At 34.1% G+C, this 19,908-nt stretch overlaps 1 long non-coding RNA gene across 5 annotated transcripts in view; it reads left to right on the top strand.

Annotated features, from left to right (window-relative positions):
* Positions 1-19,908, top strand: part of LOC140622260 (uncharacterized) — a 279,983-nt gene that overhangs the window by 225,811 nt on the left and 34,264 nt on the right. For 2 of the 5 annotated variants that reach the window (XR_012022015.1, XR_012022019.1), the window contains 4 exons: positions 5,537-5,688; positions 9,343-9,447; positions 10,335-10,725; positions 15,279-15,357. This is a non-coding gene — a long non-coding RNA (uncharacterized lncRNA). The remainder of the gene's footprint in view (positions 1-5,536; positions 5,689-9,342; positions 9,448-10,334; positions 10,726-15,278; positions 15,358-19,908) is intronic. The other 3 variants (XR_012022014.1, XR_012022013.1, XR_012022016.1) reach the window with 2 other exon arrangements.

The raw sequence follows: 19,908 nt of genomic DNA, 5'->3' as shown, positions 1-19,908 counted from the left end.
ACCAATACTTTGGATGAATTTCAAAGGCATTACATGAATGAAAGGATCTGGTCTCAAAAAGTTGTGAACTATTTGATTCCATACATGTTTTGACATTTTTAAAAGACAAAACTCCAGTGATGGACAACAGATCAGTAGTTACCACAGGCTAAGTATGGTGATGGCTCTGACTGTAAAGGAGAATATGAGGGAATTTGGGTTGGGTTGTGGGTGAAGGGGTGATGGATTTCTTCTCTATCATTTCCTGTGGTGGTTACACAAATATGTGTTAAATTTCATAGAACTTGTGGCAAGCCATCTCAAAGATGGCCCTCAGAGATCTCAACTTTGAGGTATTCACATGCTGTGTAATCTCCTTTCTCTGAATGGAAACTGGTCTAGCAAGTTGTTTCTAATAGAATACAGCAAATGTGTGGGATGTCACTTGCATGATTAAGTTATATACAATTAAGACTTTGTATGGATATTATGCCCTCTCCGTTTCTGAGTTTTGAAGCAATTTAACACATTGATGAAGCCAGATAATAATAAATGAGGGTAGGGACACCTGGGTGACTCAGTGGGTGACCGTCTGCCTTCAGCCCAGGGTGTGATCCCAGGGTCCGGGATTGAGTCCCACATTGGGCTCCTGCATGGAACCTGCTTCTCCCTCTATGTGTGTCTCTGCCTCTTTCTCTCTCTGTCTCTCATGAATAAATAAATAAAATCTTTAAAATAATAATAATAAATGAAGGTAGTCTCTAGGCAATAGCCAGCTAGGCACTGAGGCCCTCAGTGAAGTAGACTAGCAGGGACTGAAATTTTGCCCAACCATGTGAGCTTAAAAGTGGACCCTCCATTTTTTGTTTTTTAAGATTTTGTTTATTTATACATGAGAGACACACAGGGAGAGGCAGAGACACAGGCAGAGAGAGAAGCAGGCTCCATGCAGGGAGCCTGACATGGGACTCAATCCCGGATCTCCAGGATCATGCCCTGGGCTGAAGGCGGTGCTAAACTGCTGAGCCACCAGGCTGACCAAAAGTGGAACCTTTCTCAGTGGAGTGTCTCTCTCTCTCTCTCTCTCTCTCTCTATATATATATATATATATATATATATATATTTGTATTTATATTAATATCTATTTATATACTTATATATATATATATAGCTATTATTTCTCTTGTAATAGTTTTTGATTTAGTCTATTTTATCTATTAGTATAGCCTCATAACTATCTCTTGGTTACTATTTGCATGGAATATCTTGTATTCATTCTTTTACCCTCAATCTATTTGTCTGATCTAAACTGAGTCTTTTGTAGAAAGCCTATAGTTACCTCTTGTTTTTCTAATCCATTTTGCAAATCTTTGCCTTTCTTTTGGAGAATTTAAACCACTTACATTGAAGTAATTACTGATGAGGAGGAATTTAGTCTGCCATTTTGCTATTTATTTCTATGTGCCTTATACACTTATATCTCTCATTCCCTCCATTACAGTCTTCTGTGATTAGTTGATTTTTATAGTGACTCATTTTGATTCCCATCTCATTTCCTTTTGTGTATATTCTTTAAGTGTTTTCTTTATCATTACTATGGGGATTACATTTAGCATACTAAATTAATAGCAAACTAATTTGGTTTACACAAACTTACTTTTAAGCACATAAAAACTCTGCTCCTCTACAGCTTCCATCTTCATTTTACCATCAAAAAGTATGTATCTTCATATTTTGTACTCAAATAGCATACACTTTTTAAAAAGATTTTATTTATTCATGAGAGACAGAGAGAGAGAGAGAGAGAGAGAGGCAGTGAGAGAAGCAGGCTCCATACAGGGAGCCTGATGTGGGACTCGATCCCAGGTCTCCAGGATCACACCCTGGGCTGAAGGTAGGCGCTAAACCCCTGAGCCACGCAGGGATCCCCCATACACTTTTTAAAAAAGACTTTATTCATTTATTCACAGAGACACACAGACACACACACAGGCAGAGACACAGACAGAGGGAGAAGCAGGCTCCATGCAGGGAGCCCGAGGCGGGACTCGATCCCAGATCTCCAGGATCTCGCCCTGGGCTGCAGGCGGCGCTAAACCGCTGCACCACTGGGGCTGCCCCTGCCCCATACACTTTTAATTATATTTTATGCATTTGCTTTTTAAATCATGTAGAATATAAATAATCAATTATAAGCAAACATTATAAGAGTTTGGCTTTTACATTTGACCATGTATTTAGCATTACCAGAAATCTTTATTTCTTCATATAGCCATTACTGTCCAAGGTTCTTTCATTTCAACTAGAAGGATTCCTTTCAGAGTTCTTGTCTGGTGGTACTAAATTACTTGTTTATCTGGGAATGTCAATAATTTCTCCCTAATTTATATAGGACAGTTTTGTCAGATTTAAAATTGTTGATTTACCTTTATTTTATTTCAGTACTTTAAATATGCCACACCCCAGCCTCTTGCTCTCCATCATTTCTGATGAAAAATTGGCTGTTAATTTTATTGTATATTATGAGTTGCTTCTCTCCTGCTTCCTTCGCTATTCTTTTTTTGTAATGTCTGTTGACAATTTGATTATAATTTGTCTAGGTAAATGTGTCTTTGACATTATCCTGCTTGGAGTTCATTGATTTGTAGATTTATGTCCTTCATCAAACCTGGGATGTAGGTGTTCAAATATTTTCCCTGTCTCTTTCTCTGTTTACTTCTAGAGTTTTCTAATATATATGTTGATCTGCTTATTGGTGTCCTATGGGTCCCTTAGGTTCTGTTTACTTTTCTTCATTTTTTTGTTTCTTTTCTGAGTCAGAAAAATGTAATTGCCCCTTCTTCAAGTTCACTGATTCTTTCTTCTGTCTGTTTAAATCTGCTCTTGAACCTATCTACAATTTTTTTTTCATTTCAGTTATTGTACTCTTCACCTCCAGAATTTCTGCTTAATTTCTTTTATAATCTATGCCTTTATTGATATTCTTATTTTTCAGACATTATTTTCCTGATTTATTTTAAGCTTTTTGTCCTGGTTGGTCTTAAACTTTTGAATTTAATTAAGTAGGACAGTTGTTTTCAAGTTGTTGATGTTTTCTTCCCCCACCCCACCCCCAAGTAGGTTTTATGTATGAACTTCTTCATAGGTTATTTCTATCAGTTTATTTTGTTCCTGTAAATGAGTCATACCCTCTGATTCTTTGTATGGCTTGTGATTTTGTTGTTGTTGAAAACTAGGCATTTAAACATAATGTGTTAACACTGGATATCAAGTTCTCCCTTTCTTATGATTGAGCTTGTTTTGGATATTGAAAGACTATGGTGATCCATTTGTTTAGTGATTTTTTTTCCAAACTGTTTTTTGTAAAGACAGTATTCTTTGTCATGTGTGGTCAGTGGAGCCTCAGTTTCTTAGTTCATGTTTATCTAATGCTTTCACAGGTATCTCCTTGATAAGAAAGATCTTAAAAGAAAAAAGAAAAGAAAAAGTTAAAAAAAAAAAAGAAAAAAGAGAGAGGGAGAAAAAAAAATACAATACCAGCAACAAAAATGCAAAAAGTAGAAAAAATAAAAAAAACACCAATAAAGCAACAAAAAACAAACTCACATCTCAGTCTCTGCAGATTACCTTTTTTTTCTGGGGTATTTCTTCACCATTTAGCCAGGTTTGTACTGAGCCTAAATATCAGCCCAAGGTAAAAAGTTTTTGTCTTTTCAGGTCTTTCTTGAGCATGAATATTGCCATGGGCATGAATGTGGCTTTCTAAATTTCCTTATATATCCAGGTGTTTTTGAATCTGCTAATTTCTCCAAGAATCTTTCCTCACTTTTCTTTCCAGGTCTTAGCTGATATAGTGTGTACCTTAATTCTAAACATTTTTAACGTACTTTGTAAGTTGACCTGCCAGCTTTTTTAAGCAATGCCTTTAACTTATGACTTGAGATACAAGTTAGGCAAAAAAAAGCTGAGCACCTCTCATTAGCCCTCCAGGTAGTTCTCAGACTGGTAAGTACAAACATATACAGTATTTTCTAAATAAAACCTGTTATGTTTCCTCCAATACTAGGAATCAGGGTCGGACACTGGGAACAAAATCTGTAGCCAATTTAAGGCTGTTGGAACACTGGGAGTGGGACGGAACAAGTGTAAATGGAAACACCCACAGCTTTCCTACTGTTTTCAAATTGTTCTTTTCTTGATTCAGTGCTTGCTTGGTTGCTGTAAATCTCTGTCTTCCAGAATACTCACAAAGTTGGTTTTGACAGTTTCTGCCTCCAAAGAAAATATATTTTTGTGGGAGATGAGAGTTTTGAGCTGCCTATTGTATCATTTTTTCTAATGGCACTGTCCAGCATATTAATCTATTATATTTTTAGGGCAAAATAACAGCCTCAGACACAACAATTCCTTTACTTGGCGATACTATTTTTATAATTTTTTTGACTATACAGTGAGGCTAATAACTTCTGACATTTAATACTGTCTTACTTTTCCTCATGCAAGCATCCCAATTCTTCACACCTCCTGACATGCCACATAAAATAATGACTTTAAATATATATATATATATATATATATATATATATATATATATATATATATATAAAGTACTACTTTAAAATTTATAAACATGCTATGAAATCTTAATACATCTGTGTATGGTTGCTATAGGATTTATTATTAGGTTTTATTCAGAAACAACTAACAAATATACTTATTTTTTAATGCTAAGTACCTCTAATGGGTTCTGGTAGGTATAGAAGATGATTTCGAACATGTTATTTAAAACTTTTTGAGAAGACTGAATATGTTAATATCAGTTACATTTTTTTAAAGGCAATATCATTGTTCATAACATAATAATGCATTTTTACTTAATTTGGATATTTTTACACATCCATCCTACTGAAAATGAGTTTTATTTTTAATCATATTTTTTAACCAAACAGAAAAGAAAGGAAATGTGGTGATTTCTTTGACTGAAAAGCGCTCAGTTCTTTACTGCATCAGTCTAAATGTATCAAAGGGGCAGGTGTCAGAGCACGATTTCAATAGGAAAAATAAAAATAGAGCCTAAGCCTTTGTGGCAGATGTCAAGCATGCTGACAACTGTTAAAAGAAAAATCATTTTCCTGATCCTGTGCAAGGAGACAGCTTGTAAGATTAAAGATGTATCTCTTTATCTATGTGTTTGGCAGATCATTTCCACTGAATAGGACATGAAAGGTTCTTCAGTTGGAGAAAGGGACACCAGGAATTTTTATCATCTCGGCCACACAAGAGTATAATGAAAAGTCAGAACGTAAAGAAATATAAAAAAATAAGAAAAAAAAACCTAAGCTGAGCAGTATTTTCTGCATCATACTAAGTCCCAAATATTACAATGGTAACTTCTTCCTGGTTTAAAAATTCTTAAAATACTCAAATAGTAGAGACATGAGTCACCAAATAATGAATAGCATATAATAAATGTTTAATAAATAATTGCTAATGCCTGCTTAAACAGGTGAATTTGACAATTTAACAATATTTTTATTATATTTATTTGTCTGACAGAGAGAACAAGAAGGGGGAGCAGTAGGCAGAGGGAGAGGAAGAGGGAGAGGCAGGCTTCCTACTGAACAAGGAGCTCAATGTGGGGCTCAATCCCAGGACCCCAGAATCATGACCTGAGATCAAGCTTAAGCTTAACTGACTGAGACACCCAGGTACCCCTTTAATAATATTTGTTTATAGCTCATGGCTCACCTTTGTCTATCTTATCATCCTAAAGGTAGTAATTGGTGGGAGTTTTATTAAATTCTATATATATACTTTTAGTTAATTTGAATTATGCAAATATTTCTGTGCTTATTCACCAATAAAAATGTAAAGTATTAAAGTAAGATAAAATTAACAATGCCTTCTAGATCTCATTGGACTTCCTCTCCCATCTTTCCACATTTTTCTTTCCATTTATATAACTTCTGTATACAAATATAACATAAATGAATATAATATCAGGTAACTGTTTACTATGACTTAAATTTTAATAATACATTTTAACAATGTTTTCTTGGTAGTACTCATAAAGCTTCACATGTTTACATAGTATTCCATAATATGGATTAATTAGAGCTTACTTATCTGTATTCATACTGATGTATAATAAATGTTCAATTTTTGTGGTATAACAAACCTGCAATCCCAGATATCCTATAAATTTCTCCTTGCACTTGTTGGGTGTTTTCCTAATGTTAAAAACTGACAAGTAGAAATATTAGATAACTAGAAATATGCATTTTAAAATTAAACTTACCTCATTTTGTATACATTTTGTCATGTATTTCATTTTTATTATTGTTCCTATTAACTATTATAACTATTACTAACTATTGTGAACATGTATCAGCTCTCCAGACATCCTATATCTATTAAAAATCGACATATCTTCAGATAAGAAGTTAGAGCATCAGTAAACATTATTCATTTCAACTTTTCTTCTCACATTTTCTCTTACAAAAGTCTGGAGGTCAGGAAGAAGTATCTACTAACTATACCTTGAATATCTTTTGTAACTTTTTCTCCTGTATTAGTGTGTTTTTCTTCTTCTCTATTCACATGCTTCATATACTTTTTAGGATTGTTTTGAGGCCATAACTTATCTGAAGGTGTCTTGGTCCCATAAAAATCATGTGTATAAATCTTGACTTCCTAAGTATCCGGCACAATGCTGTATGTGATCACTATGTTTTTTAAATATTTATTTATTTATTTATTTATTTTATTTATTTATTTATTTATTTTAGGGGTGGGGAGAACACACAGGGAGAAGGGACAAAGAGAGAGGGGGAGAGAGAGAGAGAATCTCAACCAGACTGCCTGCTAAGTGTGGAGTCCAATGAGGGGCTTGATCTCATGACCCTGAGATTATGACCTGAGTCAAAATCAAGAGTCGGACACTCAACTGACTGAGCCACCTAGGTGCCCCTATGATCAATTTATTTTGATTAATTATAGTTTAATTAATATGTACTAAGCCAAAGGTAGCTTTAAAACTGAGAGTAATTAGCTAAATTAGTTTTCATTGCTTTTACTGTTAAATGAACATGGAGGTAATTAAAGATTTGGTATTTTGTTGAATATATAATTGAAAACATTTGAAAATACAGAAATTATTTTTGTAAATAACTTACAAAGATATTATTTAATTTTGTAATCATAAAGTCAGTATTTTCAATGTCCGACTACTCTTTTTGTGACTTAAATCCACTACTTTCAGTCTTCATGTCAGAGGGGATTTATGAAAGCTACCTACAAGTTCATATGTTCTACATTTGAAAAATGCTAACTATTCCCAGCATTGTGGTTCCCAATATTTTATTCTTTCAAGGTGGAGACTATTCCCTGTGCTGATCATAAACCTTTCAGAATCATCCACATACAATGTAGAACAAACTAAAGATCATAAACTCTTTCAGTGGAAGTTAGCCTTTTGAATTAAACACTGCTATTCTCAAAGTCAACTATCATGTTTGATTTAGATGTAGCTGTAGTGACCACTGGTAGGTTTAAACTTAGTGAAATGGAACATCTCGGTTCAGTTACTTCCTCAAAGTATCCATTTTTGTTCATATTTTAAGCATAGAATACAATGACTAGGGACAATCACTGTAAGGAATTATACAGGTGTATTGGAAAATTTGTATATAAAAGGTCAAATTAATAAAATAGGTCTTTTGTGTTTGTTTAACCATTTATTTTGTGGGCACAGACATGTATTTATTCATTGGCAATAGCAATGTTAATTGTACCCTCTTACCACACCCAAAGAATGGATTATATATTTATTGAAAAAGAACCATATTATACTTGGATTTTACATTTTCTATTTATCCATCTTTTAGAAAAGAGACTTTGTATTCATGCAACACCCAACAATGTCTTATAATCCTTATAGTCCTCTAGGTATGTGTTATAGGCCAAATTGCATCCCCCCAAAATTTGTAATCCAAACTTGACCTCAGGCTTGTAGCCTCCAGAATTGTAAGAAAATAAATTTTGATTAAGTCACCTGTGGTATTTGTCACAGCAGCCCTAACAATAATATAGTGTGCAATTAAAAATTGTAAAATAAAGCTTATGGCAGATGGAACAGAATGGTATAGGTATAGAATAATTCATACCAAATGCACTTTAAATATCTTTTTCATATGATACAGGACTTTTTAGTATATAATATATATATATATATATATATATATATATATATATAACTTCTTAAAATATGACACAAATTTACAAGGGAAAATGTAAATATGATAATAACAACATGCCACTCTACAACTGATTTGCCCATATATAATACCAACTTAGGTATGGGTCATTCATATTATAGTCTATCTATGTTTGATGCTCATACAAAATGAAGAAGATACAAAAACTAGGCAAAACTCTGATGATAACAATCTTATATAGTGGCAGAAATTATATGTTGCTTCCTTTCCTTCAGATCCTTTTCTGCCTATTTAATCTCAGATTTTCAATTCTCACATTATTTCCTTATTAGAAATCTCAGTCCCTCTCTTTTCTCTAACAACTGACAGTGGATTTTACTTCACAGATAAAATTGAAGAAATTAAAAGAGAATGTAACCATTTCCCCATCACTACGAATTATTTATATTTGTTTGCACATACTTCTTCTCCACTCCAGTTTCTGTGGATGAAACATGGTTGCTTCTAAGAAAATTTGTCTATTTGTTCCAACCTATGTATTCTTTTTAACAGGACACTGAGATACTTCACAAGTTTCTTTTTTTACTTCTGTAACATCAGTTTTCTTCTGTATTGGATCATTCACATCAGAGTACAAAAATGCTCTAAATTCTCACTTAAAAAAAAAAAAAGCAAACCCTTCCTTGATCCTAATATTCTTCCGCATGCTGCTCCTAAATATATGCAAAGAGCTTTCCACACATAGACCTTCCACTTATTTAGCTCCTACTATTTCTTGAACTCATTATCATCAGAATTTTATGCCCACTAAAGCAATAGCGCATTTTTGTGTTTAATATCCACATTTATTTCTTAAACAAATACTTATTCAGCAACCATTACTTGCAAGAAAACATTATGGGCAATAAGGGTTCAGCAATAAATTAAATAGATCAAGTCTCTGTCCTCCATGAGATGGAAAGTACTTTTTTACTGTTATGAACAGAAATCAGAGAGCAGAAAAATTAAGAGCTATAGAATGTGCTACTTCCGGTATATTGTATGACCCCTAGCATTGGCATTGGTGTCACCTGGAAGCACATGAGAAATGCAGAATATCAGTCCTCATGCCATGCCTACAGAAACACAACTTGTATTTTTTTCAAGATCCCCAGGCAATGGAAATACACATTAATGTTTAAGAAGCACTGGAAAACTAACCCAAGACACCTACTGGGAAAATATATAATAGAGCTCTTTAATAATTTAAAGGTCAGTATTTATCAATTATTTTAATCCATTATTCTTCAATGCTGAGTTTAGTGTTATTTCTGTGGTTTGCATTATAGATTCCTCTGTTAAGATTTCTTTTAGCTGCAAGAAATAGAAAATCTAGTACCACAGATATAAAAGTTATTGCTGCTCTTTTAGGTCCTCAACAGCATCACTGATGTTTCTCTTATTATCTTAAATATTTAGTAATGTGGGATGCCTGGGTGGCTCAGTAGTTGAGTGTCTGCCTTTGGCTCAGGTCGTGATCCCGGGATCCTAGGATCAAGTCTCGCATAGGGATCCTGCTTCTCCCTCTGCCTGTGTCTCTGTCTCTTTCTCTGTGTCTCTCATGAAGAAATAAAATGTTTAAAAAATATTCAGTAATGTTGCAAGATGGTTTTCCACATAGGGATCCTGCTTCTCCCTCTGCCTGTGTCTCTGCCTCTTTCTCTGTGTCTCTCATGAAGAAATAAAATGTTTAAAAAATATTCAGTAATGTTGCAAGATGGTTTTCACCTTTAAACGGGAAAGAGAGAAGGGACAAACCAGGCTTGGTTTTCTTTTAACCAAAAAAAGTAGAAGCTTTCCTCAAAGCATCCCTACCCCAAAATTTACCTACTATTTATTGTGTGCTAAAACAGTAATTTGGCCACCACTAGATGCAAAGGCAACCCAGAAAGTGAGTATATATGGCTCTCTAGGTAATATAGAGAAGAGTGGTAAGAAATATCATTAGAAATGCCTTTAGAGTAGAAAAGCAGCAGTGTCTGCCACAGTATCATAAATCGATTCAGTGTATTTTTAAACTGTAGATAACAGCAATAACAGTAATTATCCTCTACTACAACTCCTACCAACATGCTTAATATCTCCACATCTTTTTTCAGAATCATCGCTGTAGATTCCAAGTAGACAAATCTCAGAAACTACCATCTCCTAATGAATATCTAGTGGTTTAGGTAATTCCTGGAAGTTTAATCACATGCTAGAGACACAGATTGCATGTAAACCATATGTTCATGTTTAAAGTAAAATAAAAAGGAAATAGATTTGTGGTGGACAGTCTCTCCTTTCCTGGTTCTGAAGAAGCTTGCTGACATGTTTTGAGGTGTCCTAGGAAAAGATCCACAGGACAAAAGACTGATAAAAGCCTCTAGCTGATAGCCAGCAAGCAACTGAAGCTCTCAGTCTGAAGGCTGCAAGGCTAACAGTTGGTTTATAACCTTACAGAAGACCGAGCCATGACATGCCTGGTTCCTGACCCACAGAAATAGTGAGGTAATACATGTATATTGTTTTAATCTGTATGTTTGTGCTAATGTTTTACACAGCAATAGATACCTAGTACACATGAACATTTTAATACTATACTTTGATATATTTCATTTTTCTATAAATAATACCTATGAAGCCTTTTTATGAAAATGTGTTTACCTATTTAAAAAATAGAGCCACATCAGTACCAAAATATCTCAGAACTCACCATAACTTTTCTGCTATGGTTAGAACCTTGTTACTATTAGGCTCTAGAAGTGATGTCTTACAAAGGGATTCATAAATTGGAATACTGCATTTGTGTGCTCGTGTGCATGTGGAAGGCTTTTTCCAATGAGGCTTTCAAACGCATGTCATATGGCTCCTTATTTTGATATGTATCATCTTAGTGATACTCATTTTAATTCAAATCTAAAATTAATATAAATCTGAAAATGTGGAATTAAAAGGATAAGTTTAAAAAAATGTAAATGCCGGGATCCCTGGGTGGTGCAGCTGTTTGGCGCCTGCCTTTGGCCCAGGGCGCGATCCTGGAGACCCGGGATCGAATCCCACGTCGAGCACCCGGTGCATGGAGCCTGCTTCTCCCTCTGCCTGTGTCTCTGCCTCTCTCACTCTCTCTCTCTCTCTGTGACTATCATAAATAAATAAAAGTATTTAAAAAAAATTGTAAATGCCTAGTGTGCCACATGGTTCAGAGCAAGTGAACATTTGGTAGATGCTTTTCCCCCCAATAGTTGTTTCATTAAATTTGTGTTTATAGCAGATGATTCTGGTTTTTTTAATGTTCTATTATTACTTTCAATTAGTAAGCCATTACAGTGAACCTGTCAATTATTTTGTCCCACATAAAAAAGGGTTCATTCTCCTGTATCAACATTCAAACCATCTAAATTGCAAAGTTTACTCTGATGTTTTCTAAAGTCACCTATTCTGATTAATTAAGCCCTTAGCACTAACACTGTTTACATTTATTCAGCAGAAAGTAGAAAGGAAATATTCTCAAAGCAAAGAACTTTTGTGGCCTCAGGGAAGTGTGAACCATAAAGACAATGAGAATAAAAATAAACAAAATGATGCTCAGATTGTTATAGTGTATCTATTTTAAAAGTAGCTATTCCCAGAAGGAGAAAGAACTAACATTTTTATATGTGGGATATAATTTAGGAAATTCAACCCTTCTACTAGTTTTCTATGACCTCATTACTTTCTTTAAATTATTTTATGGTAATAATTCACTATGCACACTCATGATAAATATCAATAAAATACATTTTTGAGCAATGAACAAATACAGTTTAGTTTATTAGCCAATAATGTCATGTATTATATCAGGAAGTTAGCTATTCTCACCAAAGCTTAAAATGCAGTCCTTCCTTTGACATAATCTTCATTTATAATTGTGGCACTAAAATGTCTTATAAATAGTGCTCAAACTGCTTGGAATTTCTCACCTAGCATCTACTTATCTCACTATCAAAGTTCCTTTGAGAGCAGTGGCCATGGCTATCATACTGATACTTTTATATTTCTAAACTAACAAAGTGGATGCTCAATAAATACTTGTTGGATGTAAGAATTCTCTCAGACCAGTAGGATCCTAATGTTAAATGAGTACTTTTATCATAAATCTGAATTCATAAATTATTAAATTGGTACTTGAGTTCATTATTTCTATAGGTATCTAATTTGGCTTCCCAAGAAAGCTTATAAGCTTATGCATCATTCCACAATTAACCTATAATGTTTTTCCTTACGAATTTTGAAAGTCATATACATTTTGAACAAGCAGAGCAACATACTAAAGGAACAAGGTAGAAGAGGTCCAAACTATGAGCAGCAGGGCATTGCCATTAGACCACATAAGTGATAATAAGCCTACTGATTTCAGTCTAGCTTTTTATCATTGTGTTACCAATTGTAAGCACTGTCAGTGATAAAATTTTCTTCTATAGTAGACCACTTCTATAGGCCCTGCCTTGGTATGGTACTGAAGAAGATATAGTTAAGGATAGTTGCATAGTTCATTTATGAAAACTTATCTACATCACATTCCCGAAGGCAAGTGTGAACTTTTCAATAAGGAGCAAATGTGCATCATCTCAAGTCATGACATTTTTAATTAGGAAACTATAACAAGACAAAAAAAAATGAAACTAACAGGAGTGAGTAATCAATAAGCAGCAATTTTGGAAGGTAGTTATTTGAAATGTAAAGAAAAAAGTACAATTTTATATAACATATGCAATCTAATGGCTTGAGAATATTTTTAGTATATGTATATTAAACACAGTGTACTTGTTTGCAGTTTTCTGACTTACTTATTTTTAACTATTATCCAGTAGTTAGTGGATGTTTTTTGTCTTAATTTGAAAAAAAATTTAGTAAAAAATAATACAAATATCAAAGTATAAATATGAAACATTACTAATACTATATTAGCTTTAGCATCTAGTGTAGCTTTGGGCTAATTTTTTAAGATATCAACTTAATATCTCCCATATTAAGAGATATTGTTTTTATCTTTCATATCTACACCTAGAGCATTAACTCATTCTCATCAACATCATCAAAAGTTCTATTATGTTTTCAAGTGTATATCTGTTTCTTTACTTGGCCATAAACACATTAAAAGTATGTCGTATTCCTCTTGAAGACTGACTTAGTGCAGTACATATTGTTGAATAAATACTTACTGAAGGATTGTGAAAAAAAGTAACACATGCTCATAGTAAAATAATAAAAGTAGAAGGTAAAGATAATAAAAATGAAGAAAATGAAGATCACAAAACCTCTCACCAAACAGAAATACCCTTTTTTATGCATGCCAGTACATATCATTCAGACTTGATACATTTATAAATAAGTTATAAAAGGATTCAGGATATGGGTACTATTTTATAAACTGTTCTTAAAATGTAACGTATTGGGTTGCCTGGATGGCTCCGCAGTGAACATTTGCCTTTGGCCCAGGGTGTGATCCTGGGGTCCCAGGAGTGAGTCCCACATCGGGCTCCCTGCATAGAGCCTCCTTCTCCCTCTGTCTGTGTCTCTGCCTCTCTCTCTCTCTGTGTGTATGTCTCTCATGAATAAATACATAAATAATCTTTAAAAAAGTAAAATATAACATATTATTACATAGGGAATAAAATTCTACAACAATCTCATTCAATGACCACATGTTACTCCATTGTAAATATGAACTTTACACATTAAACTCATCTCAGGAAAAATTATCTTTGCTTCTATAAACAACATATTCTATAATAAGTATACTTATAGGCAAATTATTATATTCACTGTAATTGAATTTTTAGTGTAAATTTCTATAGGTGGGCTTTTCATAGCAACGGGTATGTATAGGGCCATTTTATATATGAAATTTTATGGTCACCTCACACATATAGGCAGCTAGTACTCATGAGAATTTCAAGGGACTGGAAAAATACTTAAGTCAAGAGGCAAGTAAGGGGTTAGTTAAAAAATGTTTACACATGGCAACAAATATTGTTAAAATGTCACCTTGAAGACACACTTTGCTGCTTGAATTTTCTTATTCTAAAAGAAATTCTAAGAAGGCATCATTGTCATAAGAAAATGAAAAATAAGCATATAATTGCACTCTATACAGGCAAGACAATTTATAAGCAACATTTTTAAATTATTCAAATATTTATAGCAAAAATATAATTAAACATGGATATATTTTAATTTATTTGACATATTATTGAATATATTTGATGTAAATTGGGATCTTGAAAAGTGAGGAAGATTATGGTCTACAAAGTCTTTATTTGTGACCCAGTCCAGGGTGTGTGATATATATTATTATCAGAAAGTTTTATCAGTTTGTAAATAATTCTTAAAAATTGTTGACACACACAAATCAATGGGATGATTTTCAGGGCTGTACTTTATCTGGAGTTCTCTCTACTTTCCTGATGGAAATTCTGAAGTTCACCTACATGCCAAGGAGCAATATCTTTTTAAAATAATATACTGTTGATAATGAAACAACACATTCTCTTTCAGATGATGTTGATAGCTATCTAATAAAATATTAACACTTCATCTCCCTGATTCATTTAAATGGGATTTAAAAATACCATGTGCAATTTCAAACAGCAAAGGGAATCAAGATGTAAGAGGATGGGGAGCGAAGCTTAAACTTGTTAAGTCTGAGTCCCCACTGCAATTTTTATTTATTTATTTGTTTGTTTGTTTGTTTATTTTTAAAGATTTTATTTATTTATTCACGAGACACCAGAGAGAGAAAGAGAGAGAGAGATGCAGAGGGAGAAGCAGGTTCCATGCAGGGAGCTGGATGTGGGACTCGATGCTGGGTCCCCAGGATCACACCTTGGGCTGAAGGCTGTGCTAAACCGCTGAACCACTTGGGCTGCCCAGCCCACTCCAATTTTTAAAGAGAGCATAATGTATTTGATTCCATGAAGTATAATAGTGATTAGCCTAAGATAATTATAATGGCAACCCACAATTAGCTGGTTAATTTTCTGGCATATCAATTATTTTCTTTCCTCTCCTATCAATGGTAGATCCAAGGAGATCTAAAAGAGAGATTGTGCTGGCACCCTAATTCAGGAGTGAAATGTCAAATGCTTATCCAGGAGCAAGGTAAAGGTGTGAATGAGACAAGAGAACCTACCAGAAGTGGAAACCAATGCACCTACTGCATGAGTGGCGAGGATTCGGTTAAAGAATACATGCCAATTTCCTTTAAACCAACCAATGATTTTATTTAATACTTCAAATGAGATTTAAACACTTTATCTGGCGCTGGCTATATCTTCAATGTCGACTGGAACTAATCTTCTGCTCATAACATTCCAGCTACATTGTATGTTTCATGCATCTTTGTCTTTATTACTATACCTAGAATTCTATTCCTTACCTTTCCTACGTAATGGACACTTTCCTATTATCTATTGCATGGAATACTTCCTAATAAAACTCTTAATATTTCTATATTAATAACTTTATCCCACTGCATTCAATACAAATTTCAGCCAAAGCATCTAAGTCAGGGTTTCTCACCCTTAGAACTACTAACAATTTGGATGAGAAAAATCTTGTTTTGGAGGATTGTCCTTTGCGTTGTAGTATTTAACAGCATCTTAGGCCTCCACTAACTAGCATGCTTGTAGTATTACACCGAGTTCTGGCAATCAAAGGTATCTCTGGACATTGTTAAAAATTCCCAAGAGACAAAGTAACCTCAGATTTAAATAACTAATCCAGGCTTTTTTTTTTTTTAATTGCACTTACTTGCTTAGAGGCATATCATCCCCTTTTATAGTACTGTCTCATTAAGAGTAAACATTACCGTGTCTGACTCATCTCTGTATCATCTGTGCCTAAACCAGGACCAAACTCCTAGAAAACACTTGAGAGAAGCATATCTAACATAAAATGAATTTATCCTTAAATTGTCTTGGCTACTGAAGGTGCCTAGTTAAATTTTTTTCCCAGGAATTGCCCTGACTGAAGTTCACCTAAGATTTTGTACTTTCCCTGGGAGCAGCTCACCTCCCATCACAGGTTGATGTCAATGTCTAAAAGGCCTAGCCATTGGGACTCATTTCAGGTCATGTCTCAGAGGTTCTCAGCTTCTGAGCTCTTCATGGGATTGGCTGGCACCTCTGTCACAGCGGCATCACAGTTCATTCTCTCTCTCTGCACAACCCAGCATTCCTACACCCTTACAGATGTTATTCTCAAATGCACTCACTAATAAGCCTCCTGCACACATCTGTAGGGAGTGAGGTCTTTTCGTTGAAAGCTTACAGGATCAGACACCATTTGTCCTCCTGAGTTATGAAGGTGATTATTGAAAGGAAACATTTGGAAATAAGCCATCAGTTGTCATATTAATAGAGAGATATAAAATACTCCTCTTAGACAAAAATACATTCATCAAATATAAGGTATTAGAATTTTCAATGTAAGGGAGAAATTATTAACAATTAGAAGGAAAAGCAAATTTCCCCTATTCACAGTTAAGTCAAGTAGTTTCTTAACTGCCGTAGAGTACAATGTTTACTATATTACAAGTTGCTTTTTTTCCAGTTGAAAAATAATAAGTACATTTTAGTCTAAGATGATGATGAAGAAGAAAGAAAGAAAGAAAAAAAATAGACAAGAAAAGAAAAGAGGAGAAGGGAAAAGGGAAAAAAGTGCACCAGCCAAAATTCCTGAGTTTGGCCAAAATCCAACACAGTAAGATATTTAAAGAAAAAAACTAAGTCACAAATATTAACATCCATACTACACACTATGCGTATATCTTAATCATCATCACAAATTGGTTTCAATGCTGCTTCTAACAGAAAATCTAATTTCTGTGCTGCTTTCATTTCTTTTCCTAATTTTAGAGTCATTTTTTGGCAGTTTTGACACATATTTTTACAATGCTTATTTTTAATTTTTAAAATAAATATTCTGCAGTGAAAAAATTTAATATCCCATCAATGTTAAGCAGTAAAATTAACATTAAAAATGTCACTGTAATTGCAAGCCTGAAAAAGAATAGAGACTTGGGAATGATCAAATGCAGTGGAACTTTATTGTTGAATATTTCAGGTATAAACTATTGCATGAATTAATATTTACTATTCAGAGTACTCACACTCACAAAACTAAATACAACAAAAGGTGGGTGAGGGATAACCAACATAAGAAAATTAGATATATTTGTCAATGCCACCATTATATAAGGGATTTTATTACCATTAATCTTATAATTTGATCGTCAACTATTTGATTTTGTTCCTTTTTTTTTTAATTTCTTTTTTTTTAAATTTTTATTTATTTATGATAGTCACACAGAGAGAGAGAGAGAGAGAGAGAGGCAGAGACATAGGCAGAGGGAGAAGCAGGCTCCATGCACCGAGAGCCCGACGTGGGATTCGATCCCGGGTCTCCAGGATCGCGCCCTGGGCCAAAGGCAGGCGCTAAACCGCTGCGCCACCCAGGGATCCCCATTTGATTTTGTTCCTAATACCACTTCTACAGTGTACTGCAGCAAGAATCTGGCTCATTTTCAGACATAATGAGTTTTACTTATTCTAATTATTATCACCTGCTCTCAAGATAGAACAGAGGAAAATTTCATCCAAATTTTCATGTCAGTATCCATGTGTAGCGTCTACATTGTACTTATATAGACAAGTTTATTTCTCTTTAAATTTTGTTTTCTTTAATAAAAAAATAAATTTTAGTTTTAATGAGTCTCTCTGCCATGGGGAGAATGACAAAATTAAATATATTTAGGAAAAAAAATAAAAAAAATAAAAATAAATAAATATATTTAGGCTTCTTGGAGAGACATGAGCCTGTGGTCTTTCTCCCAACTCCAGACAATAATTGTAGTCACCTGGGATTTGATTCTCTAGTCCTTCCCCATACACATCCACACCCACCCTCTCTCTCACTCTCTCTCTCTCACACACACACACACTGACAGGACTATATTTACTGCTGGGCATGGTCCTAGATCGTTATGTTTTCATCAAAGTAAATTTGATGGACTCAAATTCTTTGTTCTCCATGAGACCATAGATTTCACTTGCCACTCTCCCTCTGACACATTCTCTCACTGCTTGTCTCACACAAACACACCTCCTCCTGAGATCTTTTTTTCCTCACTTTCTGCCCTGGGCCCTTCTCAGTGTCTTTCTCCATTGCACTGCCTCCTCCTGGTGCTTTTGCTCCACAGCCTTGGTGTTTCTGGGCCCCTGCCCCCCAACATTTGATTTAAGGCCCCTTCTCATGGGTCCTCTTACACGCCCTCTCCTACTCTCAGTCTGGCACTGTGGTAATAATCCCCTTCGTCTGGGATTCACTCTCATACCATACTGCCTGCTGCTCTTCAGTGCTCTCCTGAGTTCTTACCTTTACTCCCACCCCTTCTCCTATTTTCTCCATCTTTCCCCTTCCTCCCCCTTCCTCACATCTCCACCTTTCTTAGGCAAAGAAGAGCAGATGAGGACTTCCTTCTGTGAAAACCCAGTCAGCTTTTTGGTTTTTGCTTTTTACTTGAGAGCACAGGATGTTTTGTCTCTGCCAGCAAGCTGCTGACAATACAATCTGGAGGAAGAAAGGTCTTTCTTTAGGGTTTGAACACTCAGTTTAATAGAATTTGCCTTGGAACAGAAGACACAATCATACTAATAATGAAGTAGTAGTAGTAGTATATACAATTTGTCTTGTTTTATTTGCTTTGAGTGTATATATAGCTTCTGTGACCCACATAAATAAAAATATAAATAAAAATGTAAATATAAATATATATGTATATATGTATATATATGTATATATATATAAATTCTGGGAAAAATAAATAACAAAAACATTTGAATCTCCATCATTTTATTGCCATGATTATATACATTTAACAAAAGCAGATCATCCTCAGTGTCACGGGATTAAGGTTTATAGAAAGGAAAGAATACCTAATTATTGTTCTATCAAATGGCAATAAAAAAAACACACAAAACATCATTTCCATTAAAAAAAGAAGAAAGTGATTTTTTCAACTAATATTTTTAACTTATTTAAATTCAATTAGTTAACATACAGTATATCATTAATTTCAGACGTAGAGTTCAGTTATTCATCCATTGTATGTAATACCCAGTGTTCACTACATCACGTGCCCTCTGTAATGCCCATCATCCAATTACTATATGCCCCTACCCACCTAGAGGAAAGTAATTTAATTTTAATATTTAATGTATTTTACTTGCTTTTGCTTGTTAGCTGACATTGGCTTAGTGGCTCACGGTAGAGTTTCATCTATACTAAATCCATCAGCTATTCTGATAGAATTAGGCAATCACTTCCCAAGATGTGGAATTTTACTAATCTTGGCATTCTACACATTATTTTAGATACATTTTTCTACAGTAAATTTATTTTTTGCTTGCTCTCCTACTGTAATGACAAATCAGTGTTTTATTTAAGATTGTTTGTATCTAGATCAAAAGTATTTTATGAGAATGTTTGTTTATAATACTTCATACCTAAAACCAAAAATATGAGTCTTTATAGGTGATTATCCAGGAGGAGAAAAGCCCAATAACTTTTGCAAGAGGTCAGTCGTAATAGTACAAATGTTAAGTACAGTCAACAGGGAGTATTTATCTATGATAATTTTCATTTTATATC

This window comes from Canis lupus, chromosome 31 (genome assembly GCF_048164855.1).
Source record: "Canis lupus baileyi chromosome 31, mCanLup2.hap1, whole genome shotgun sequence".
Classification (NCBI taxonomy): domain Eukaryota; kingdom Metazoa; phylum Chordata; class Mammalia; order Carnivora; family Canidae; genus Canis; species Canis lupus.
The sequence above is the reverse complement of the archived record's forward strand: the minus strand, read 5'-3'. Positions and strand labels throughout refer to the sequence as shown.